Source organism: Bufo gargarizans, chromosome 4 (assembly GCF_014858855.1).
Source record: "Bufo gargarizans isolate SCDJY-AF-19 chromosome 4, ASM1485885v1, whole genome shotgun sequence".
In the NCBI taxonomy this organism is placed as follows: domain Eukaryota; kingdom Metazoa; phylum Chordata; class Amphibia; order Anura; family Bufonidae; genus Bufo; species Bufo gargarizans.
Genome location: NC_058083.1, coordinates 291,287,293 through 291,314,147, shown reverse-complemented (window position 1 = coordinate 291,314,147; position 26,855 = coordinate 291,287,293). Strand labels below are relative to the sequence as shown.

The window sequence follows — 26,855 nt, the reverse complement described above, 5'->3', positions numbered from 1 at the left end:
AGCGGTGATAACGGCGCGGGCTGCTAATTGCGTTTTTTGCGCTAATGACATTTGAAATGACTTTGCATGGGTCAGCAGGCTGCTTATGTTCCTTCTAAGTGTTATTTTATTGACCCTATTTCTAAGTTGTGCTGAAAGGCTATTTTCACTGCTTAGACATTGAGCACAATGTTTGCAGAGATTTTATTTGGTGTCCCTCATCAGCCGTGTCAGGGGTCAGCAACCTCCGCCACTCCAGCTGTTCTGAAACTACAACTCCCAGAGTCCTCCTTTCACTTCTCTGGAAGTGACAAGAACAGCCAAGAAAGTGTGCATGCTAGGAGTTATAGTTTCAGAGCAGCTGGAGTGCTGAAGGTTGCTGATCCCTGACTTATGTAAAGTCCTGGTGCCTTTCCCCTTATTTACTAAGCATATCTTATGTACATATGTTTAGTTTATTGTACATGTGGCTGAACACATTAGGAGGAACTCCCTTAAAACCCCTTGAGGGAGATTTATTATCTTCCAGTGCCACTTTTCTGGTGTAAAACACAACTTCTCACAAATTTTGTCACAAGTGGCGTTTTTACACCACCCCTGACACTTTCCAAAAAAGGAGCGTGACAAGTGAGGGAGGGGTGAGGCCTGCCGGCCCATCACACTTATTTTCATTTGCGCCTGGAGCAAATGATGACAGGAATCCATGGCAGCTCTGAGCTCCCGTACATTTAATTTCAAAACACAGACTGATGGAGGATGTGACAAATTTATGATGAAGCGTAAGCCTCGTCACAAATTAGGAGCATCCCCTGGCAGCACAGGAGATTTCAAAAACCGGTGTAAAACATTGGTCTTTGCTAAATTTCTCCTTTTGTGTTTTTATGGCTACTTTTAGCATGGTTTCGAAAGTTGGCAGACTCTTTTTCCTTAGCGTATCTGTATTTTCAAAAAAGTTTGCATAATGGCTATGCTCCTTTGTACTATCATAAATGTGAAGGAACGTTTTTTTTTTTTTTGGGCTTCCCTAAAGCCTTTTTCAGCCATATTATTCCCAGTTTCAGCTGCGCAGCTAGATGCATTTCACTGATAAGCAGGAGGCGTATCCCTTCCGTGAAATCTGCCAGCACTGTACTACTGTGACGTCCTTTCCCTTACTTCCCACTATGTTTGTTTTCAGCTCTCAGAACAGATAAGGAGGTGGAAATCAGACACACAGGAGCTTCTCTGCTCTTCAGAAGCAGTGTAGAAACAGTGCTTTTACCAGACTCAGGATCTCAGCTAGCTCTCTCTCTCTCGCTAACTCTGTCTCTTTTACTAGGGAAAGATCTTGCCTGACAACAGGCAGTGAACTGCAAATTAGGTGGAAGTGAGACCCCAAGTGGCCATACAGCTTCTTTACAGGTGGAAGCAGGCAGGTTTTTTAAAGGGTTTCTACCACTTCAGTTTGACCAAATTAGCTTTCAGACACTAGCGATCTGCTAGTGTCTGATCTCCATAACCATGCAATTCTTAGACCTTTGTGTGGAGCCGTTTCATAAAAAAACTAACTTTTATTCCTATGCAAATGAGCCTCTAGGTGCTATGGGGGCGTCTTTTCAGCACCTAAAGGCTCGGTCTACTCACACTGTATGCCCGCCCATCTCGTCTTGAATGCCTGCCTCCATCACAGCCATCGGACGAATTCACGCGCCTGCGCCATTCACTTCTGTCTTAGGCACAGGCGCAGTGAGTGAAGGCCGCTCTCCTGATGCCGGCATTCCTCACTGTGACGTAGTCGGCGCACATCTGTCATGAAGTCAGAAGACAGAAGTGAACGGCGCAGGCGCGAGAATTCGTCCGATGGCTGTGATGGAGGCAGGCATTCAAGACGAGATGAGCGGGCATACAGTGTGAGTAGACCGAGCCTCTAGGTGATGAAAAGACGCCCCCATAGCACCTAGAGGCTCATTTGCATAGGAATAAAAGTTAGTTTTTTAATGAAACGGCGCCACACAAAGGTCTAAGAATTGCATGGTTATGGAGATCAGACACTAGCAGATCACTAGTGTCTGAAAGCTAATTTGGTCAAACTGAAGTGGTAGAAACCCTTTAAGGTCATTTTGAAATTTGCTACTTACACCATTCTCTTATGAATATTTTGATAATGTGTGACAGTACAGTGACTCTTTAAAGTGGTTGTCTCAACTGGACAACCTCGTCATAAGATGAAACTGTCCAAGCTACCAGCTGATCGCTTATCTAATCTCCACTTATCAATTGTTAGGGTTAGTGGGGAAAGCTACATGCAGCTGCTCATTTTCACTGTTACGAACTGTTACGCCATGTCTCTTTGCAGTGGCTTACTGCTCTGGCTCATAGAAGAAGCCGATCTTTCGTATGATGTCCATATGTCCTAAAAGAGTGCATGGAAAGGGATGTCCCAATTGACAATCATTTAAAGTTTTATGGTTCCTTATTTCCTGGGACATCTGCTATTGGGGTAGAGTCAGAACTCCCCGACAAACATTAGAGGGTTGGCCGTTCTCACCAAAAACTGTAGGTTCTGCTGAAATTCATCTAAAATGTATGGCCACCTTTAGTTTATTCCAAGACTTGCCTTCATCAAGTTTGACCTAGTAAAAAGGAGATCTTAACCCTGAGTTAAGACCTGATTCATATGAAAGTTTGAAGCCTAATAGCACTTTCCAATTACCTAACAGCGAAAACATATCATGGGATTATAGATTATACTGAACCCCATTCACCCAACTTGAACCTACTAATGATAAAATAAAAAACACACATGGACACACCGAAAATTCTCGCCAAAAATTATCTACACTAACTATGGGGATAATCATAATCCCATGAAGATCCCTCCAAATGGGATTTTCGGGATCCTAACATTTTGACTTCTACCAGGACCTTATAGTGAAGGTGACTAAATATGTGTTCTATATGCTTATTTTCAGTTTTGTTGAGCTAAAATGCATAATTCTCCCTACTTGCATCCCTGGCTCCAATCATTTTTGCCGTGTCTGTACACAACCCACGTTTTTTTAAATTAAATCTAAACAGAATCACATCACAAACTAAAGGCCATCTCCATGGATTCTTAAAGATTATACAATATGGCTCACATCCTCCTTTTTACAGTGTAATTTTTCAGATTAAGCTGTCATTTGGGTGTACATGAGGAATAACATTATATGATTTGATATATGTTTTCCCTCTGCAATCAGTAATTTTATTTTTTTATGCGCTAGTGATGGTGAACCTTTTACAGAACGAGTGCCCAAACTGCAACCCAAAACCCACATATTTATCACAAAGTGCCAACACAGCAATTTTACTACAGTCCACTATAGTATATCTTCCATGTACTTTATCATTTAGCTATAATAGCCTGCCTACATTCAATGCGCTTGCCTGTGCTGTTCATATTACGTCCTGCGCTGATGAATGGCAGGAAAAGTCTAAGGCATATTGGTACACCATAGACTTTTTCCAGGGCGCAGATGCCCACAGAGAGGGCTCCAAGTACCGCCCCTGGCACCCGTGCCATAGGTTTTCCACCACTGGACTAGCTTGTTTTATGTCTGCCCATACAGAGGACATAGATAAATAAGGGATCCTGCTTCCTGACTCTGTGTAGCACACCCTTAAAAGCAACAGCAGTAGTGGTGGACATCATATTTATTCAGATGTAACTACAAAAGTTAATTAAAACTGACTAAATTAGTCTCTTTATGTAATCTAATCTTTCAGTGAGCAGGCAGGCCATCTCCACTGAACACAGATTTGAGCATTGGATTTTATAAAGTGGAAGGGGAGCAGGAGAGAAAGCGTCTTTTTTTAAATAAGATATATGTACTATTAATTTGCAAAAAATAAATAAATTAAATGACCGTTACACTTAACTCCAAATGTTGCTTTGTTTCACAATATTTCTAAATGATTGCAGCCGGCAATGTTAAAGGGAATCTGTCAGCTCCAAATCACCCCCCAAAATAGAGTAAGCAGTGTAAGTGGTGCTGAGGCTGATTATGTAATTTTTATCTTCATACTCACTTGTATTCCAGTTCTGTGTTCCCACAAACCAGCAGTAAAATGCATTGAGAGGACTCCTCATTGAGTCCTCTCAAATATGTGCGTGAGCACCGAAGTGTCTGCTCACTGCATTTTACTGCATTACCAGACTCTACGTCACTTACATTATACGTCGCTAGGGCTGAGTTCACACTTCAGTTATTTCCATCATTTTTTCGAGAGCCAAAACTAGGTTTGGGTCAAAAACACAGAAGAGGTGAATATCTTTCCATTATACCTTATCTCTGAGTAGGCTTCACTACTGGTTTTGGCGCTAAATAACTGACCAATTAACTGACCAATTAATCTAGTTTGGAGGATGTTTTGGAGCTGACAGATATCTGCTTCTCATTTACATCCATTTGAATAGGCGTTTTCTTTAACATTTTGACTTTTCTTTTCTATTCCTAAAGGTTTGTAAGAGGCGGAACTATCATGTCAACAGTGTGGGAGGCTGACATCTGACTTCAACGCCGAGATCAACGGGAGATCCATTTTCACTGAAGACTTGGTCAGAGCTTTCAAAGTAATTTCTTATTTTCCACTCTCTTCTCTGCTTTTTCGATTTTCCATATAAAAGTTAATGCACTATACAATCTATTTGCAATTAGGACCTGATGACAGATCTGCTTTAACTATATGGTAGCCATCCACCAGTGAGGAGGCATTCACACACATTATTTACACTCCCATACTTGTGGCCTGTGTTCGCTCCATACAGAATACAGCCTATAAATATTCTTTCTTCACTTTGGCTACCATCCTGGGTGGTGACAGATCACAACATCAAGGATTAGTGTTTTTTACCCAAAAAACTAGCACTGCGAACTACGTTATTCTTGTTAAAACTGAAGAGAGACCCAAGAGAATAGAGAACAGTGCTAGTGTGAACAGCGCCTTAGCCAGTTGTTTGCCAGAGTATGCTGGAAGTTGTGGTTTTAAGTCAACTAAATAGTTACAGACCATTAGACTAAACACATGCATATACGATCCACAAGCATTTAAACAGAAAAACATTTAAGATCCACACGTTTCCAGCTAGTTTAGGTACAGCTTGTTTCCTTTTGGTAAAGGGAATGTAAAGTCTTAGGCTACTTTCACACTAGCGTTAATATTTTCTGGTATTGAGATCCGTCATCTGTTTTGTCCCAATTCATTGTCAATGGGGACAAAACGTAACTGAACAGAACGGAATGTTCCAAAATGCATTCTGTTCTCATACTGGAGAGCAAACCGCAGCATGCTGCGGTTTGCTTTCAGTCCTGGGATGCGGAGCAAGATGGATCCATCACGACCCACAATGCAAGTCAATTGGGACGGATCCGTTTTCTCTGACACAATAGAAAACGGATCCGTCCCCTATTGACTTTCAATGGAGTTCATGACGGATCCGTCTTGGCAATGTTAAAGTTAATACAACCGGATCAGTTCATAACGGCTGCAGATGGTTGTATTATCAGTAACGGAAGCGTTTTTGCTTAATCCTGCCGGATCCAGTAAAAACGCTAATGTGAAAGTAGCCTTAAAGGGAACCTGTCACCTGGATTTTGGGTATAGAGCTGAGGACATGGGTTGCTAGATGGCCACTAGCACATCCGCAATACCCAGTCCCCATAGCTCTGTGTGCTTTTATTGTGTATAAAAAACGATTTGATGCATATGAAAATTAACCTGAGATGAGTCAGAGCTTGAAAATATGACTCTTCTCTGGTCACACAAGTAAGATATGACTCTTATATGTTAATTTGCATATGTATCAAATAGTTTGTTTGACACAATAAAAGCACACAAAGCTATGGGGACTGGGTATTGCGGATGTGCTAGCGGCCATCCAGCAGCCCATGTCCTCAGATCTATACACAAATTCCAGGTGACAGGTTCCCTTTAATGCCACATGTCTCTTTGACGGCGAGACTTGCTGAGCTGTGTGAATATCTGCGCAAAGGGAAAAAAACATAGCATTTGGAAACACTTGAAGAATTCTTTAGGCTTTCTGGATACTGAAGCGTTTAATTACAATAGTCATTTACTTTGTACACTAAGGACTTAGATAACAAACATTACTTTGTTCTAGACTACCATTAGTGAACTTCAGCTGCCAGCCAAGCACTTTTGTGCTTGTAGATGTACCTTGCTGTTCTTTTCAGTAGGAACATACATTGAGTCTTTCAATTGCGTTTTGCTTAAACAGCACAACAGGAATGAAAAAGAACGTGAGCAACAGTAGAAGCAAGGACTGGCAGCTGAAGCTTTACAATCTTGTCCCCTCTTTGTAAAAGTAAGAAAATGTCAGTAAACTGGGAAAATGTTGGCTCAAACGTATTGTAGAGTAGATCGACAACAGGTCACATTCTAGAAAATTGTCACTCTGTTTTGTGCAATGAAAATTGAAATTTTGGGAAACTGTTTCCCGATACATCTCCAGGTTACTAAAATTTTATTCCAGTAATTCAATAGTTGTTTGACTTCAACTCATTTAATTTATGCCTTATTCACACAGTCAGTGTTAGGGCTCGTTCACACGAACGTGTGAAGCCCGTGCTGTGGACCGCAAATTGCGGTCCGCAATGCACGGGCACCGTCTGTGGGGCAGGCGCATGGGTATCGCAGACCCATTCACTTGAATGGGTCCGCGATCCTTCCGTTCCGCAAAAAGTTAGAGTTCCATCTTTTTACAGAAGCACGGAACGGAACCCCAGAAAGCACTCCGTAGTGTTCCGTTCCACATGTCCGGATTTGCGGTCCGCAATACGGCAACGGGAATCACACGTTTGTGTGAACGAGCCCTTAGATCAGTGATTTCTATCAGTGATTTTGAGCCAGAACCAGGTGCGTTTCTAAACACAGAACAGGTGCAGATCTTTCCCTTATACCTTATGTCTGTGGAGGTCCACCCCTGGTTTTGGCTCACAATCACTGACCAAAGCACTGACGTGTGACTAAGGTTTTATTCAAAACCCAACCTATAACTACAAATGTACCATGGAGTTCAATGGAGGATCACTACCTACCTGAATGAGATTAGCATTCCACAGACGACCAGTGTCTTCTGTGGAACTATGAGACACCAGCTCATTTTTGAAAATTTGTAATAGATGAAGTCTACATGCATCAAATCTTTTAGGAAGGGAATAGTTTACCTTTTTATTTTATGAACACCATTTTTGCTGGCTCTATGCAGCCACAAACCATGAGAAAATATACTGCCTGATTTTGAGTATGTTTTTGTTGTCTAGGATACTCTGAAGATGGAATGGAAATCATTTTGCCCATAATTAACTATTATGCCAAAGTAATATAGAAAACAAAAATGAAAATAAGATGTATTATTTAACAAAGTCATAACAAAGCTAAAATAAAGCTACCCATGAAATGAATTGAGATATGTAATTAGTTTGCCTTGATACATTTAATGGAAGAAACATAAACCTATTTATTTCAAATTATCTTTTTAATTACATTTTCCATAAGAGCATGGTAAATTCATTTCTGAAAAGTGTTTGGAAGCACAAATCAAAGTCATATTTACTGTGATTGACAATAGACGTTGTCATTAGCATTACTTACAAGAAGCTGGAATTTATTTCTAGCAGTCGTAATAGTAATTGTCCAGTGCGCATACAGAAGATCAAACATCAGTAATAAAACTATTGTTTAGCACTGATCTTTATCGATTGTGCCATGATGAAAACCCTCATTACCAGTGACACATTTGGTAAATAGAAAGGTCATCCATTTACATTTGCCATCGGCACAGCTGGCTGCCCACATCTTCCACTAGAGCAATAGGTAGAAGTCAGGCTTTGAGGTGAAGATCCAAATCCCTAAAAATGACTCTTCAGAATACAAGCTGTTCTTCAGTGGTTGGAAAAGTTGTCCGTGTTTCCATTTAGGCTACTTTCACACTAGCGCTTGATCGGATCCGTTCTGAACGGATCCGATCATATTAATGCAGACGGAGGCTCCGTTCAGTACGGATCCGTCTGCATTAATAACTTAGAAAATTTTCTAAGTGCGCAAGATGCCTGAGCGGATCCGTTCAGACTTTCAATGTAAAGTCAATGGGGGACGGATCCGCTTGAAGATTGAGCCATATGGTGTCATCTTCAAGCGGATCCGTTCCCATTGACTTACATTGTAAGTCTGAACGGATCCGCACGGCCAGGCGGACAGCTGAACGCTGCAAGCAGCGTTCAGCTGTCCGCCTGGCCGTGCGGAGGCGAGCGGAGCGGAGGCTGAACGCCACCAGACTGATGCAGTCTGAGCGGATCCGCTCCATTCAGACTGCATCAGGGCTGGACGGAGGCGTTCGGGTCCGCTCGTGAGCTCCTTCAAACGGAGCTCACGAGCAGACCGACGAACGCTAGTGTGAAACTAGCCTTAGTTGCATCTGGCCTGTTATTTTTCACAGAAGTTTTAGAGCATTATACTTAGTATGTCAAGGTAGGGTTACACTGAGACTTTTTATTGCTCCACTGTCTAGGTTCTCAACCAGGAGTCAGTAAGCCAAACTTCCAACTCTGAATCCAGCTCCAACTCCCTCCTAAATGGCTCACTCATATTACTTAGTAATAATACATTTAGTTTACTAAAATGATGGAAACATCAGGATTTTCAATCTTTTCATCACCATCCTGTGATATGTTGGAGTCAGTACATTCCTTCCAACTTCACAACTCTGACTCCAAAGGCCTGTTTTCAACCTTGGTACTAGGTTTTCCTAATAAATACTATAACTGGCTATATATTAGTAAATTACATTTTAGAATTAGTTAGTGGCGCTATTTTACATTCATGAAGTCCTGTCAGAGCAGCATGCAGTGTTCTACAGGAAATCTATCCACAATGGGCATGTGGGACATCTGCATGGCGTCTGGATGTTCTCCCCGTGTTTGTGTAGGTTTCCTCCCACACTCCAAAGACATACTGATAGGGAACTAGATTGTGAGCCCCATTGGGGACAGTTTGATGCTAAAGTCTGTACAGCGCTGCAGAATATGTCAGCGCTACACAAGTGAGTATAATAAATAGTAGTAGAATGCTGCTTTCCAGCTTCTTTCAATAAGAAAGTCTTCACGTATTTAAGTTTCTTTCACACAGCAGCACTTGCCTCGTATTTTACATCAGTATTTAGAAGCCATTTTCATTATACCTTTTCTGTGTACGTTCCAAACCTGATTTTGTCAAATACAAATACTGATTTGACTACTGAGCATAATATGCAAGTGTGAAAGTGGCCTTAGGAGCAGGTTGTAAGTACCATGGCTGTTTGTGGCTTTTATGTCCTTATAGCTGATCACTCACAAGGACATTGTGTCCCACTTATTGCTGTATAGAAAAAACATTGTTGCGGTAATAAAGATAGATATAATATTAGATAGATAGATATAATAATAGATATAATATTATATAGATAGATAGATATAATATTAGATAGATAATAGATATAATATTAGATAGATATAATATTAGATAGATATAATATTAGATAGATATAATATTAGATAGATAATAGATATAATATTAGATAGATATGAGATAGATAGATATAATATTAGATATAATATTAGATAGATATGAGATAGATAGATAATAGATATAATATTAGATAGATATGAGATAGATAGATATAATATTAGATATAATATTAGATAGATATGAGATAGATAGATAATAGATATAATATTAGATAGATATGAGATAGATAGATAATAGATATAATATTAGATAGATATGAGATAGATAGATATAATATTAGATAGATATGAGATAGATAGATATAATATTAGATAGATATGAGATAGATAGATATAATATTAGATATAATATTAGATAGATATAAAATAGATAGATATAATATTAGATAGATATGAGATAGATAGATAATAGATATAATATTAGATAGATATAATATTAGATATAATATTAGATAGATATGAGATAGATAGATAGATATAATATTAGATAGATATGAGATAGATAGATAATAGATATAATATTAGATAGATAGATATAATATTAGATAGATATGAGATAGATAGATATAATATTAGATAGATATGAGATAGATAGATAATAGATATAATATTAGATAGATAGATATAATATTAGATAGATAGATAATAGATATAATATTAGATAGATATGAGATAGATAGATAATAGATATAATATTAGATAGATAGATATAATATTAGATAGATAGATAATAGATATAATATTAGATAGATATGAGATAGATAGATATAATATTAGATAGATATGAGATAGATAGATATAATATTAGATAGATAGATATAATATTAGATAGATAGATAATAGATATAATATTAGATAGATAGATATAATATTAGATAGATAGATAATAGATATAATATTAGATAGATAGATAGATAGATAGATCCTGGACAGAAGAAAAAAAAAAAAAGTCTTCCAGCAATGCCAGAATGCAAAGAGATCTCTGGCAGGCTGTTGCCATATCGCAAGCGCTAGTGTGAAAGAGGCCTTAGACTAGTTTACTAATGGTTGGTCTTCCGTCCTAGATGGGAGGAGTAAGATATTAACCCTTTGTGTGTGCTGCCTGAAGCACGATAAGGAAAGATAGATGAATAGATAGATATATTGATACTTAGAAAAGCAAAGAAAACAGCAGCACAGTCAATTAGTGAAAGTTTGGGTGCAATCCCTCTGGGTAGATAGGTTAGTCATCCACTAATACATTCAAATTCAAAAGATGAGGCAGCACTCCAAATAGAGTGAAAGGGTGTTGACCAGTTTATTCCCAAAACTGGGCTGAACCATTGCTTTGGGAATAAATGGGTCAACACCCTTTCACCCAACGTGGAGTGCTATCTCATCTTTTTAATATAGAGAGAAGATAGATAGACAGACTATATATACAGCACTATGTATTTATATATACACACATACATAGTGGACGATTTTGGATATGTCGTTTCTAATAATAGTTTCCCCAGCAATCAGACAGGCATGCACTACGACGGTCTGCTAATATGTTTCTTCCTGTATAAGGAAGTGAGTAAGTGTCTTTCTTGTCTATATGTGGAAGTGTATGATTTGCACTAATACATACTGTCCCTGTTATACATCTTATTGATCTAGGCTGATTTTCCAAGAAAGCTTTGCAGACAGTGTAAAGTACATCCAGTATAATGGATTCTAATATTTTGAATTAATGGAAAACGATCAATGGTTTCCAATGGTTTGATACAAATGGAACAATACTTCTTAAAAGTAAAATGGTTGGTTTAGAAGTAAGGAACTGTCCAATCATAGATTTTATTTTTTAGAGGACTGTCAACTTCCGACTGCTTTCCATTGGTTATATTTAGGGGTTACACGATCATCACAATCCTGGTCCTGAGCCAAAAATGGTTAGATTGACAGGTCTATCTCGATTAGGACATAGGCAAGGACCTTTCAACCAAGCTGAGGCATGTGGTAGACGATGCCGTCCTGCAGACATCCCTCTCTGTGCCCAGCTCTTCTCTGAAATGCTGCTCTGTATTTCATATTGCCCACAGTTAGAGCAGAATGACTCTACTGAGGTTCCCCCTAACCTCCATGACATTTTATCTAGGGTTACTGCTTGTATGTTTCTGGAAAGCGAATACAAAGATCAAATTGCAGTACTTAGGGTATGCTATCTTCTCCAGAAACAGTGGGCACATATTGATGTAAAAGGTTACACCGCAATGTACACTTTCTATTACTGTTTCCCTTTGACCCACTATCTGAATGCAGATTATCCACACCCTTATAGGGGTTATCCAAGTTCTTTTAGTACCTTCCCAAAGTCACTAAATGTAGTAAAATATTTCCTGCCATTTCCAGTGCTGTCACCCAGTCTGTGTTTACAAGGCTGCAGTGGTGACCCCTGCAGCCAATCACTGGTCTCAGCAGTTCAGTAAGAGGCTGGGAGGTAAAGAGCGTGTCACTGCTGCAGTCAGACAAAACCAGCGGGAGGGATTGGAGCCACTCACATGCTCCTATTTCTTCAGCCATCATTTATTCCTAAGAGGAATAACCAAGGAGCTACACAACGCAGAGTTCTAAGAAATGATTCCTTAGATCTGTAATTTCATAAAGAATACATATATTTACTAATAACGACATGTCAGAAGCAGTGACTAGTCCTCTTTAAATTTATAATAGTTAAATATCACACGTGCATATGGTTTATCACACACAACAAAATTAAAGGGGTTGTGTCACAAAACATTCTACATGTAATGGTGCAGACCCCCAAACAATGGTGGATTTAGTTAATGACGGCAGTACAGTCCAGAAATCATTTGCAGGTAATCAATCCAAATAATAACTTGTGCAGGAAAACTCACAAGGGACAGCCAGACCGGGCCAAAGTTCATATGCACAGAAATAGTCCGTGTAACGTAGTACCCAGGGAGGAGACATTTCCAGGGTCCGATCCGAGGTCCAACACGAGACAAACTGTTCCGTATAGAAGTTTCCCACAGGCAGTCTCTAGAGATGGCTTGAGGAAGTCAGAGGTCATGCAGAGTTAATCTGAAAGAACATGAACCGCAACATACACCCGGGTTGTCAAAACAACAGTGGGCACTGAGCAGCCAGGGAGATCACCTCTTACACACCTGCTAGACAATCACAGAGTGCCATGTGTCTATTCCTCATAGGTCATATAATGATCCTAATCCCTGACACTCGTGCAGCCTCGCTGGTCATTGATCACTTAACCCATGCCTGCCCAATAATCTACTAAGTTTATGTACAGGTATATTCCCCGTCAGCGGCCAGCGTAGCGAATAAGATGCGGGTACGTTCGGCCGCATAACCCTTTGCAAACCTCCTTTCAAGCGTGGACACGGACGCTTAAGCGAACCACGTCCGCCAGCAAAGGAGTCGGAGCCGAAGATTCCGCAGGCATATGCGTGACCTGTCCCGCTACTCCAATCGGGATCCCTGGATCCGTCTACAAATGCGGTCAGTTGTCACACTGATTGGCGGATCCGGCAGGCAGCTCCGACGACGGAACTGCCTGCCGGATCACACTAACGCTAGTGTGAAAGTACCCTTACAGGGAGAGAATTGCAGCAGAAAGGATACGCCCCCTGAGCTGCCAGGCGGAAGATAATCTAGTAGAGCAATTGGGGCAATGGGGAGATCTCTGGATCCATGTGAGGTACAGGGCTGGTTGTAGCTTTGTTAGAAAGGTATTGTCAAGTAATATATGATGTCCGATTTTCATTTTTTTACATCAATCATGGCATTACTCTTTCATCTATTATACTGTGTACAAAGTGCGGAGTAATTGTATTACATGCTCAAAATTCAGTTCTTCCGGATCTATAATTATAGAAACCAGATGGAAAGGTAAGCATTACCATACCTGCATGTCAGTACCCATTGTGTACACGGCCATGCGGAATTTACTATGCAAAATGCATGGATACATCGAAATGGAGGAACATTATTATTATTATTGCATTATGCATTTATATAGCACCAACATATTCTACGGCGTTGTACAGAGATTGTCATTACTCACTGTTTTCCTTGGGGCTCACAATCTAAATTTCAAATGATTAGTTTTTGGAGTGTGGGAGGAACATGCAAACTCCATGCAGACATTGCCCTTGGTCAGATTTGAACCCCAGTGCAGCAGGCAACAGTGTTGACCACTGAGCCGCTATATGCACGCATGTAATGTCAGTCGCTTGTACTAGTTGGGAGACCTGCATAAAAACTATGATCCAGTCCCGTTTTTTACAATGACAGGGACCTGCTTGCCACATTGAGAATATTTTTTCTCGCAAGTTTGTATGAATCCTACAGAAATATTACTGAGAGGCTCCGAAAAAAAAGTCCTTCCAGTAATTATCAGGATGCCTGTCTGATTAGGACTAAAATCTTTACATATAAACCAGGCATAAGACAAAAACAATTAACAGTCCTTTAGTAAATCTTAGCGTCAGCTGTTCCACGTATAATCTGAAATAAGCATCCTTTAACTCTCCTTTGTGTGCCGTGTCAGTGCTGCCGTACCATCTGTCACACACAGAGACCCACATCTGGGCGGAAAAAATATCAATTGTTGCCTAATAGGATGGAAGATGCTTAGCTTTAGAAATGCAGATGAAATCATCTTGAATAATCGCTATCAAAAAGGGTGCTTGTAAAGAATTTCCCCTACTTTGTTTAATTTCCATTCACAGTATCTTGATTTACATACTGTATATTCACCTTTTTGTATGATGTGAAGAGCTAGACCGCAACTGGTGGATTGGCCTTGGCCTGTGGCAGTCTCTTACATAGATATACATTGTGAGTTATAAATATAATCAGAGGTCTATATAATTTTATATGATATTTCTTTAGAGTGAGAAAAGGAAGCAAATTTCTCATATAACACCATATTAGGGAGGAAAAAAATTGTGTGCAAGGTTCCATTCACACGACGTGTCCATTTTGCAAACAGCAAAACACGGATATGAAGCCCTTCCATGTGCTTCTTGGGTCTGTGCGGCAGCATAGCAAAAGATAAGCCATGTTCCTATTTTTTGGCCGCATCTTGCGGATTGCAGACCCATTGAAGTCAATGGATCTGCACCATGATGCAGCGTGCACACGGCTGGTATCTCAGGTTTTTTTGGATCAGCAGTTTGCTGTCTGCAAAATGGACACAGACGTGTGAATGGACCCTAAGGGTGCGGCCACACTATAGCGGATTCTGTTGTGGAAATGCAGCAGGTTTGCTACATATTTCACCCTTTGCATTACAAAGGGTGAAATCCAAGGCAGAAATTCACAACCACAAAGGCACAGTGAAATCCAAGGCAGAAATCCACAACCACAAAGGCACACATAACTTGGCTGGCAGATTTAAGGTCAATACCGCGTGAAAATGCTGAAAATGTCTTCAGCCTGTGGATGAGATTTATGAAAATCTCATCCACTTTACTACCCTTGTAGATGCTGTGGATTTTCTTCACACAAGGCTACTGTAATTTTCCTAGAGGTACGGCCACGCAAGGAGTATTTTCTGCAATGGAATTTCTACAGGAGATTTTACAAGGAGAACGACTTTTCCAAGGATTTTGTTGTAGATTTGCTGTACATTCCATTTACAAAGGGTGGAATCTGCAGTGGAAATCAGTTGTATAAACTGGCATGCTGTGGATTTGAAATCTGTTTCGCAGCTCTATTGACACTGCAGATGTTTTTGTATTACTTTGCTGCATTGGTGAAATTTCCCAGTGGGCCGATGCCCAGAGCGCCGCCTATGCCTTCTTTTTGGCCACCAGTCGGGTACTTAAAGATCTAATACTCTCAGCATTAATTAATGTCGGAGCATGAGGCACTTAAGCACCTGGCCAGCGGCCGCCCTCCTGAATTCAACCGTGTTGCCGTCCTCAGGAGGATGATATAGTTTCATACTGAGGCGTGGGAGGCAGCATGTTCTCTACTATGTTATTGATGGCCCCGCCTACTTCTGCTGCTTTGCCTTCTGTCAATTTGGACCCGCCTCCAACATGGGGCCACTTTTATTTATTTTTTTTATTCCAGGGCCACTTTAAGTTCCCAGTCCGCTCTGCTTTTGTGGTACTTTTAAACACTACAGAAGTGCTATGACAAATCCGCAACAGCAAATCCAGAGTGTACACATCCCATGTGGAGGTACTCTACCAAACATTGTAGACATCCTGGCCAATTACATTGCGTATGCTGAGAGTTCAAAGGGAACCCTGCTTTGGTCCAGTTTGACAATGGAATTCTGGGAATGTGCCTGGGAGAATCTCTTCACTGTCATGTCATAATCATGATGATAAAGTACATATAACCCAGAAAGTGAACACTGTAGTAGAATAGTGCAATCCATTTGGGGATTTCCCTGAATATTTACATTATACAACACTGTACTTTTTTAATTATTTTAATTTAACAAAATTACATAATGTCATAATACAATTACAACCCACTTGCACTGCGCAAAGTTTGTTAGAGATTTCCATGCTGTGGGTCTCTACCCACAGCATGGAAATCTCTAACAAACTTTGCGCAGTGCAAGTGGGTTGTAATTGTATTATGACATTATGTAATTTTGTTAAATTAAAATAATTAAAAAAGTACAGTGTTGTATAATTTGTATTATAGGTATGCACTGCATGTGCTAGGTTACCTTTCAGTTGCGGGTGAGGAACCACCGCACAGATTATTTACCCCAGGTGAAGAAATATCTACAGCTCTGGCTTAAGTTATTGTATGGTGGAGTTTTTGCAAAAATTGCAAGAAAAGACATTTAAACGGAACATGGCATCATCTCTTTGTACAGAGTATATTATTGATGTGAGTGTATGCCAAATGGAACGAAGACATTTTAATATTCAAGGAGATTTTTTTTTGTAAGCTTTGTTTAGTATAATACAATTGAGCTTTTTATCCTTCAGAAACAAACATCTCATAGAAAGAAATGTGCTGTATAAAGAAAAAGCTTGTGCTAAAACTGCAAAGCAGGCTGCACAAGCTGTCCTTTACTTAGCACTAAGAGACTTAAAGGGGTTCTACACTTTCACTATTTTATGTTCCATTCACTCTCCCCAGCCATGCCCTGCTACTTACCAATTTACTTGCTGTTCCAGAAGCAGGGGTGGGCGGAGTCCACTTTCTCTGAAGCTGTGTGGGAGGAAACAGCCCGGGCTGATTTACAGAGGGTGTAGTGGCTTAAACTTCACTAACAGGAAAGGTGTAGTGGGCGTTTACAAACTGGCTTGAACTGGAGGCTCACAGAACTATGGGAATTGTTTTGGTCTAAGCCAGGCATGCTCAACCTGCGGCCCTCCAGCTGTTGCAACTCCCAGCATGCCCTAACAGCCTACAGCTATCAGCCTACAGCAGGGCATTGTGGGAGTTGTAGTTTTACAACAGCTGGAGGGCCGCAGGTTGAGCATGCCTGGAAGCTAATCCACTCCCACTACCAAGTACTTCAGGGCTGTAAACAACAGGATTTACTGGGAACATGAAGTATGAATTGTGGAAGCAAAATTGCTTGACAGTTACAAGGTTCTAATCCATAGCAGATTGTATGATCTTTAGATGATGTTTTAAGATTTTTTATGTTCCCACAGAACCCCTTTAAGGAATAAAATGAATCTCATCCCCTTTTGTTCAGTATGTTAACATGTGTTTCTCAGAGCTCACAGAAAGGTCATTAGTTCTACAATAGGCACACCCTTGTGTATGAAGAGTACTGCAAGTAGCTACAGGGCATATTATGTAGGCTTATCTCACTTTTATATCTCCAAAAAAATGTCCATTTAATGAAATGTTTAACTAGAGCTGTATATACACCATGGGAGACGTCTGTAAATTTGCACTTGTGGACACAGATGCTTCCTACTCACTGGCAGTACTCTATAGGTTAAAGGGGTTGTCCGGGTTCAGAGCTGAACCCAGACATACCCTTATTTTCATCCAGGCAGCCCCCCTGAGGCTAGCATCGGAGCATCTCATGTGTTCTGTGACGTCACCGGCTCTGATGGGCGGGCTTTAGCTCTGCCCTAGCCGTTTTACTGGCTAGGGCAGCTCTAAATCCCGCCCATCAGTGCCGGTGACATCACCGGGGTTCCTGGCAGCCCCATGGAGAGCCCCGGTACGTCACCGGATTGCCCTGCGCGATTTAGCTGCCGGAGTGAAAATGGAGGTATGTCCGGGTTCAGCTTTATTTTTCCAATCACATAGCCTTATGAGGCTTTGTGTTTTGTGGGGCAAGATGTAATTTCTGTTGGCACCATTTAATATTCTAAATGGGGTGAAATTGGAAAAAAAAAAAAAACACAATCTTCAGCAGCAGTTAGTACATAGTGCTGAATGTAAGAGTGATGAGAGGAAAAGAGTGGATAAATGTACCTGGTGTGGATTCTGTATCCCTTGCAAAAATAGGAGCAGGAATGATAGATTGCAGACAATGCAGGTGATATGTGCCAGTAGAAGTGAACGAGTGTTTAAGGTAAAGGGGAGCATCACATGCGAAAGTATAGGGATGATCTATGTACTGGAATGCTCTTGCGGCCTCCAGTACGTAGGGAAAACCACTAGGAAACTTAAGACTCTGGTCCGACTCCAAGAGCATATACACAATATACAGAAAGGACTAGAAATGCATGGTGTTCCCATTCATTTTGCGAGATGCCATCAGAAGAACCCTAAGGGAATGCGTTTTATGGGTGTGGAATTAGTTAAAACTCATTGGCGAGGGGGCGATTATGTAACAAAAATTAATAAGAGGGAGGTGGAGTGGATATACAGGTCCTTCTCAAAAAATTAGCATATTGTGATAAAGTTAATTATTTTCTGTAATGTACTGATAAACATTAGACTTTCATATATTTTAGATTCATTACACACCAACTGAAGTAGTTCAAGCCTTTTATTGTTTTAATATTGATGATTTTGGCATACAGCTCATGAAAACCCAAATTTCCTATCTAAAAAAATTAGCATATTTCATCCGACCAATAAAAGAAAAATGTTTTTAATACAAAAAAAGTCAACCTTCAAATAATTATGTTCAGTTATGTACTCAATACTTGGTCGGGAATCCTTTTGCAGAAATGACTACTTCAATGCGGCGTGGCATGGAGGCAATCAGCCTGTGGCACTGCTGAGGTGTTATGGAGGCCCAGGATGCTTCGATAGCGGCCTTAAGCTCATCCAGAGTGTTGGGTCTTGCGTCTCTCAACTTTCTCTTCCCAATATCACACAGATTCTCTATAGGGTTCAGGTCAGGAGAGTTGGCAGGCCAATTGAGCACAGTAATACCATGGTCAGTAAACCATTTACCAGTGGTTTTGGCACTGTGAGCAGGTGCCAGGTCGTGCTGAAAAATGAAATCTTCATCTCCATAAAGCTTTTCAGCAGATGGAAGCATGAAGTGCTCCAAAATCTCCTGATAGCTAGCTGCATTGACCCTGCCCTTGATAAAACACAGTGGACCAACACCAGCAGCTGACATGGCACCCCAGACCATCACTGACTGTGGGTACTTGACACTGGACTTCAGGCATTTTGGCATTTCCCTCTCCCCAGTCTTCCTCCAGACTCTGGCACCTTGATTTCCGAATGACATGCAACAGTCCAGTGCTGCTTCTCTGTAGCCCAGGTTAGGCGCTTCTGCCGCTGCTTCTGGTTCAAAAGTGGCTTGACCTGGGGAATGCGGCACCTGTAGCCCATTTCTTGCACACGCCTGTACACGGTGGCTCTGCATGTTTCTACTCCAGACTCAGTCCACTGCTTCCGCAGGTCCCCCAAGGTCTGGAATCGGTCCTTCTCCACAATCTTCCTCAGGGTCCGGTCACCTCTTCTCGTTGTGCAGCGTTTTCTGCCACAGTTTTTCCTTCCCACAGACTTCCCACTGAGGTGCCTTGATACAGCACTCTGGGAACATCCTATTCGTTCAGAAATTTCTTTCTGTGTCTTACCCTCCTGCTTGAGGGTGTCAATGATGGCCTTCTGGACAGCAGTCAGGTCGGCAGTCTTACCCATGATTGCGGTTTTGAGTAATGAACCAGGCTGGGAGTTTTTAAAAGCCTCAGGAATCTTTTGCAGGTGTTTAGAGTTAATTAGTTGATTCAGATGATTAGGTTAATAGCTCGTTTAGAGAACCTTTTCATGATATGCAAATTTTTTTAGATAGGAATTTTGGGTTTTCATGAGCTGTATGCCAAAATCATCAATATTAAAACAATAAAAGGCTTGAACTACTTCAGTTGGTGTGTAATGAATCTAAAATATATGAAAGTCTAATGTTTATCAGTACATTACAGAAAATAATGAACTTTATCACAATATGCTAATTTTTTTTGAAGGACCTGTATAATCTGGGGACACTACAACCCAATGAACTAAATATTGAGTGCAATTTGAAACCATGCTTAATTTAGTTCTATATGTTACATACCGGCAGTTCTATTGAGGTAGGACCTGCGGTTGTAAGGGGTGGTACCAAGCAGTGATTGGTTGGATTCTGTCAGGTGACCTGGATCACGTGTGTTATCATGTGACCGGTTACCTTTGTGAATGATACCGGCGTATTTCTTTTATAGCTAATATTATGTACAAGAGTGTAGGGTAAAAATAGATTAGTGAGGATGTTTTTGTTTTTAATTTCTTTGTTTATATTGATTTGTGGTTTTAATTGTGTATGATTAAATAATGTGGATAAGGGGTGGGACTATGAGGGGTTTATAAGGTTGGTCATTTGGAGTGCAGGTGTTCTCTCCTGAAGAAGAGTGTAAGCGAAACCCGGGTCGCGTGATACCTGTGATTGTGCACCTTTGTGATTTTATACATACATTTTAATCAAGTTTTTGCTTGTGAGTATAATAAAACATTTTTAATGTATGGAGGAAGTCAGTGCTTCACTATGGTTGTGATTCCTTGATTACCTACAGGAAGGTTGGGTAGAGAAGAGATACCCATCTGTGGAGCTTGATGATCCGTTTCCATGCCAGATATTTGCTTTGTACCGAAAAAAGAAGAGGCTCAGAGGAGTGAGCAGCAGCTTCTTATACAACGGGGAAAACACACAACTGCACCTTTGTTTTCCAGGGATCATGTTTGTGCCGTTCGACTGTGCAGTAAAAAGTGACACATTTAGGCACATTTATTGTGACCTCCCACTGCCCTATAGGTTTACTATCATTAACGCCATAAGCTGGCATAAATAATAAATGTCTGCCAGTTCATAGCTTCCAGGCCGTTACACCGATTATATGTTCTCAATCTGTAAATTAATGACAGATGACAAGTTAAAGTGATTCACATAATTGTCTGTTTTCTCTGTATCAGTAAGGTGTGTATCATAGTAAGAAAGACATGGACTTTTCCACTGTTACATAATATTTCGGATTACATGTTAGATAGTATGATCTACCTTTCTTGTTGGTTCATTGCTGTGATATTTATCATGCCCTTGTCATGCACTAACTTCATAACGTCCATTGTGGTAGAACTGACAAAAATGTTGATCTGCAAGTATCACTGCATTCTTGAGTAGACATGCTGCTGGTCTTCTGCTGTACTCACCTCTTTGTTCATAATATTTCCCAATATTATTATTGCACTTGTATGTGACGATACAAATTACACATTGTAGACTACAGAGTAGATTTATTCAGAGTCACTGTAAGGGGACAATCTGTGTCAATGAGAGACAGAGCAGTACAAGTGCAGCTCACTCCCATACCCAAGAGGCCGGGGCTTTATATAACAGAATAAGTGCATCATTGATATCGCCATCACTCACTGTGTGTTCATCATAGCATCTGCTTCCTACAGTCCAGCATTTAGCTTGTTCACTGCTGATCAGACCTCTTGTCCTGAACAATACTTTCTAAGACTTAAAGTTTAACTGTTAAATATTTTTGTTATATTTTGTATTTTTCGCTTTTTAAGACACACCTAGGTTTTAGAGGATAAAAATCTGAAAATAAAATATTTCAGACTTCAGATCAGACCCCCAATCTTCATCAGACCTCATATCAGACCCTCCCAAGCTTTATCAGACCCTCCAATCAGACTCTCAAACTTTATCAGACCTTAGTTTAGACCCCTCCAATCTTTATCAGACTTTAGATCACACCCCTCAATCAGACCCCCAATCAGTATCAGACCTCAGATCAGACCTTCCAATCTCTGTCAAACCTCAGATCTGTATGAGACCCCAGATCTGACCCCCAATCCTCATCAGACCTCAGATCAGACCCCCCCAAAGCTTTATCAAACCCTCCAATCAGACTCTCAAACTTTATCAGACCTCAGATGTGATCCCTCCAATCTGTATCAGACTTTAGATCACACCCCTCAATGAAACCCCCAATCTGTATCAGACCTCAGATCAGACCTCCCAATCTGTATCAAACCTCAGATCAGACTAGCAAATCTGTATGAGACCTCAGATCAGACCCCCAATCCTCATCAGACCGCAGATCAGACTTAGGGTCCATTCACACGTCCGTTTTTTCTTTCCTGATCTGTTCCGTTTTTTCAGGAACAGATCAGGACCAGATCTGGACCCATTCATTTTCAATGGGTCCTGGAAAAAATCGGACAGCACAATGTGTGCTGTCCGTTTCCGTTGTTCCGTTCCGCATGTCCGTTTAAATATAAAACATGTCCTATTCTTGTCCTGAAAAATCGGATCCTGGTACAATACAAAGTCAATGGATCCGCAAAAAACGGATGACATTCGGATGTCATTCCGTATGTCATCCGTTTTTTGCGGATTCCGTTCCTGGAAACACATAACAAATTTTATTTTTATTTTTTTTTTTCAATTTTTTTTCAAAGAAATCCAAACAACTTTATTTGATTATTGAAATGTATACATGTTCCCGTTTTTTGCGGATCCGCAAAAACGGATGACATACGGATGACATACGGAAACATTTTCAGGAACAACGGATCCGCAAAAAACGGACCGTTTTTCAGGATGAAAAAAAACAGGACGTGTGAATGGACCCTTAAAATAAATAAATGAAATTACCTCACCTACTCTGGATGGCACAGTATTACTGCACTCTCCTCTCCGTGGTCTTCTTCTGGGCCCCGCGCTGTGATCTGACATCGTGCAGCATCAGGTCATAGTGCACATCTACGTGCACTGGTATTAGTATTCGCTTTATAAGAAGCACTGCCCCCCCCCCCCACACACACACACTTTTGGGGGTAAAATAAAAAAATACGGTACTTTATTAGGGAAAGATGGTTTCTTTGTGCTAGAAAACAGGATATAAAAAGCCTTTTTAGCAAAGGTCTAACTGAGTGTTACTAAGGGGAGTTAGTCTTCAGTTCTGTTGAGTTCTGAAGACACCCGTTTGTAACATACAGAGGCTTCCAGGCTGCCTCTTATCACTTATCCATGTACATGTGCCATAACTATACCTCCTGACGAAGCCTACGTGGCGAAACACGTGTCGAGGTTGAAGCAGTGGGGGAACCGTGTCACCACTTTTCAGCAGCAACATGGGTAGGTAACATGGTATCTGGATTAGGGTGGGACTAGTGGTTTGCAGTTATTGTTATATGCCATCTTTATGAGTAGTATTGCACCGTCCTAGTATACCCTGCAGCATCCATTGTTTGGACGCTGTGAATAAGAGTCAGGTAGTTGTTCAACACTAGGGAACAGCAATTGCACCCGCAACTACTCCAATATTCACAGCTTCTGTCAATTGTCTGTTACCTGCTTTATATGGTCACATTATCCCCCATTGTGAGTCTCCACATTGTAGAGCCCTTTTGTGGCCCAGTCTCCATGTCCTGTCCCTTTTGAGTCTCACCTGTAATGATCATGTGATTTATATTGAATAAAATGAGATTTTTTACCTTGTTAAATCCTTGCTCTTTTTTGTACAACATGTGCCATAACTATCACTGCCCATCACCCAGGCATCTTCAGCACTCAGTAGAACAATGAAGATAGACTATCCTTAGCAACACTCAGTTAGAGCTTTGCTAAGAAGACTGTTTATACCTTGTTTTCTAGTACAAAGCAAGATTTCCCTAATAAAGTACATTACAAAGATGTCTAACATCCATGTCTTACACAATGTTAAAAAATAAACTGAAATGACAGTTACACTTTAATATAATGTTAATTCTCTTGTGGAAAAAATGGATATCTAATTTTAAAATGTATCATTTTAATTTAATTTCAAACAACAGCAAATTGCATTCATTAGCATCTGTTCCTTTATGACTAAGTTTATTAGAAAACCTCTAATAGAAAGGAGATGTCACCTTCTAGACCCCACTGAAAAAATTACAATAGCCCAAAATACCACATCTCATCTCTCCAGTACTAGTACTGGCTGGCATCATCATAGGAGAGTGGAAGTTTTGGTAGCATCGGTCAGCAGTACTGTAAGGCAAAGGTGTTTGTCACCTACTTGTATCACCTGTTGAGTAGTTGTCCATTTACCACCTGCTTCTTGCTTCACTTGTTGAATTGAACCTGTTGTATTCAATATGGAGTATTATTAAATTTGAAATGTTGCCCTTATCACATGTTTAGACAGATGTTTGTCTATATTATAGGGCGAAAATCAGGAAGAAACTTCCTTAGGTTCACTCATTCTTTATACATCTTTAAAAGAGTTTTCTGAGACTTAAATACTGTTGACCTCTCCTCTGGATAGGTCATCAATATCTGATCGGTGGGGTCCGACACCCGGGACACCCACCAATCTGCTGTTTGAGAAGGCAATGGTGCTCGCAGTAGCGCCGCGACCTTCTCTCAGCTTTCCCTAGGCCAAGTGACAACACGTTCATCGGTCACATGGCCTGGGTGCAGCTCAGCTCCAAAGAAGTGAATCGGGCTGAGATACCAAACACGACCGCTATACAATGTATCAGTATTTAAAAGGGTTTTCCAAGAACTTTTTAATAGTGACCTATCCTCTGGATAGTCCGAACATAGTCGACGGTAGCATGTCCTTTAAGGATTTCTTTAATATTCAAATCGAGTCCATAAAAATTTACAAAAAGTGCCAAAGATTGTGCTTCGTTTTGACTATAGCATAGTCTTTCTCAAGAAATCCTTGAAGGACATGCTGCCGTCAACTATGTTTGGATTATGTAAGGAGCAACCGTAGAGGATCGGTGGTTGCTGACTGGCTGGGCATTCCAAAAGAGGTCTGGAAGGTATACTAGTGCTGCTTTCACAGAGCTTTTTCTACTATCCTCTAGATAGGTAATCAGTATCAGCGCCGTACATTGTATAGCTATGGGGGCTATGCTTGGTATTGCAGCTTAGCCCCATTCAATGGGGCTGAGCTGCTCCTAGGCCACGTGATCGTCACTCGCCTAGGAAAAGCAGAGAGAAGGCCTCGGCGCTCACAGGAGTGCTGCTGCATTCTCAAACAGCTGATCGGCGGGTGTCCCGGGTGTCAGACCCCCACCGATCATATACTGTTGACCTATCCAGAGGATAGGTCATCAGTAAAAAAAAATCGCAGAAAACCCCTTTAGCTGCAATATTTTATTTTATGCATCTTGTGATGTAGAAGTGCAGTCGATATGGTATATCAAGAAGATACATGTGAGGTTTTTCTTATGGGTTTTCTGCTCTACTAATATGAAATTTACCTAGGTATAGGACAATTATCTATACTAATTAATTTCCCTGAAGACACTCATTGGAAGGTAGGCATTCGTTTCCATTAGCTGGGCAGCATTACTTGCAGTTCCCAGTAGAAATAATCGTTTGCATTTGCAGTGTTCATTTCCTGCGGATTTAACCAAGAATATTCATTAAATGATATGCCATATGCAGTGATTTACATAGGATTATATACTGGTCAGAGAGATGATTAGTATAGACTGTGAATGTTCATGACGTTCCATGAATGGTTAGGTGACAGTCGTTGATGGTCCTTCATTCTTCTGTATTTGGTTTTCATTTGTGTCCTAATTGGGATGACACTAATAAAATGAAAGAGAGACGCTGATTTCTCTCGAGGCCTTCAGTGTCATAAAACATAGACGTGGCTTCATAGCCCCTTTGGGTTCATGAGTAGTATACTGGAACGCTACGACTTGAAATGTCTGTCGTAAAATACTCCACTATCTCCGTCAAGATTTAGAACAGAAGCACATTGTAGTCTTTATTACTGAGATAATTGTGCTCAATACTTCATGGCTGAATGTTCCTTTTGGTGACTCTTTCAACATCCGTGGCATCACTGCAAAGTCTGAACATTTTAAGCCATTGCCTCAAGTATTTTAGCAAACAGGATGCACTTCTGTCTGGGTCAAAATTAATCTTAGGTCAGAAAATGGGAAGTAAATAACCTCTTCTTTGCCACATTAATTTTCTAAGAAAACATTAATATTTATTGAATACATTTTCTTTATTGGGTTTGTAAAAGGACACTACCATTAGATGGGTTTAATCACAAAATTAACTGCCCATATGTGAATATTCTATGTATTAAAAAAAAAAATAGTTGATGGTTTTCTGGATAAAGTTTTTTAAAGTAACTCCATGTATGCACTTCCTCCTTTGTTCAGACTTTTAGCACAGCAGTCTCTCTCAGACAGTCCACTGTGACCAGAGAGGGAAGAGGGTCAGTGACTCAGCTAGAGTATCATAGGTTACACTGATAAGTACAGTGCTCATCTTTACGTTGGCCTATGAAGAGAACAATAGAGCTGTCATATGGCTATCCCAATTCTACTAATGTACTATTGTACTAACAGATAACATCTTTGCCTCACAGTAGCAGTACAATAACAATGCAATCCCTATCCCTACAGGAGTTTTATCTCTCTATGCTGACTGCTAAAGGACAGTGGGGGAGATTTATCAAACTGGTGTAAAGTAGAACTGGCTTAGTTGCCCATAGCAACCAATCAGAATCCACCTTTCATTTTCCAAAGTAGCTGTGAAAAATGAAAGGTGGAATCTCATTGGTTGCTATAGTCAACTAAGCCAGTTCTACTTTACAGCATGTTGATAAATCTCCCCCAGTATGTCATATTTAGTTTCTAATGGCCTAGTAATGCTGAGATAAAAAATAGCAAAAACATTTCTATGATTATTGAGTTTAAAAAAATTCCCCATTTTTTATGGAAGAGTCCTTTTAAAGTTTATCTCCAGCTACACCTGACAGCCTAGGGGCCTACTCTTTTTGTAAGCCAGACTCATCAGAGTCAAGGAAGCTGAGGTTTGTGGTGTTAGTGGGCAGGATCCCCCCATTAGTTGTCCCTTTACCTAATCCTAAGCGCCTTTACTCCATGTCCAGGCAAGCA

General features: G+C 40.5%; 1 protein-coding gene across 3 annotated transcripts in view; it reads left to right on the top strand.

Moving 5' to 3' along the window:
* Positions 1-26,855, top strand: part of FYN (FYN proto-oncogene, Src family tyrosine kinase) — a 159,329-nt gene that overhangs the window by 52,483 nt on the left and 79,991 nt on the right. For 2 of the 3 annotated variants that reach the window (XM_044288684.1, XM_044288682.1), the window contains exon 2: positions 4,461-4,573. The gene's annotated coding sequence lies outside the window, so the exon portion shown is untranslated. The remainder of the gene's footprint in view (positions 1-4,460; positions 4,574-26,855) is intronic. The other variant, XM_044288683.1, reaches the window with a different exon arrangement.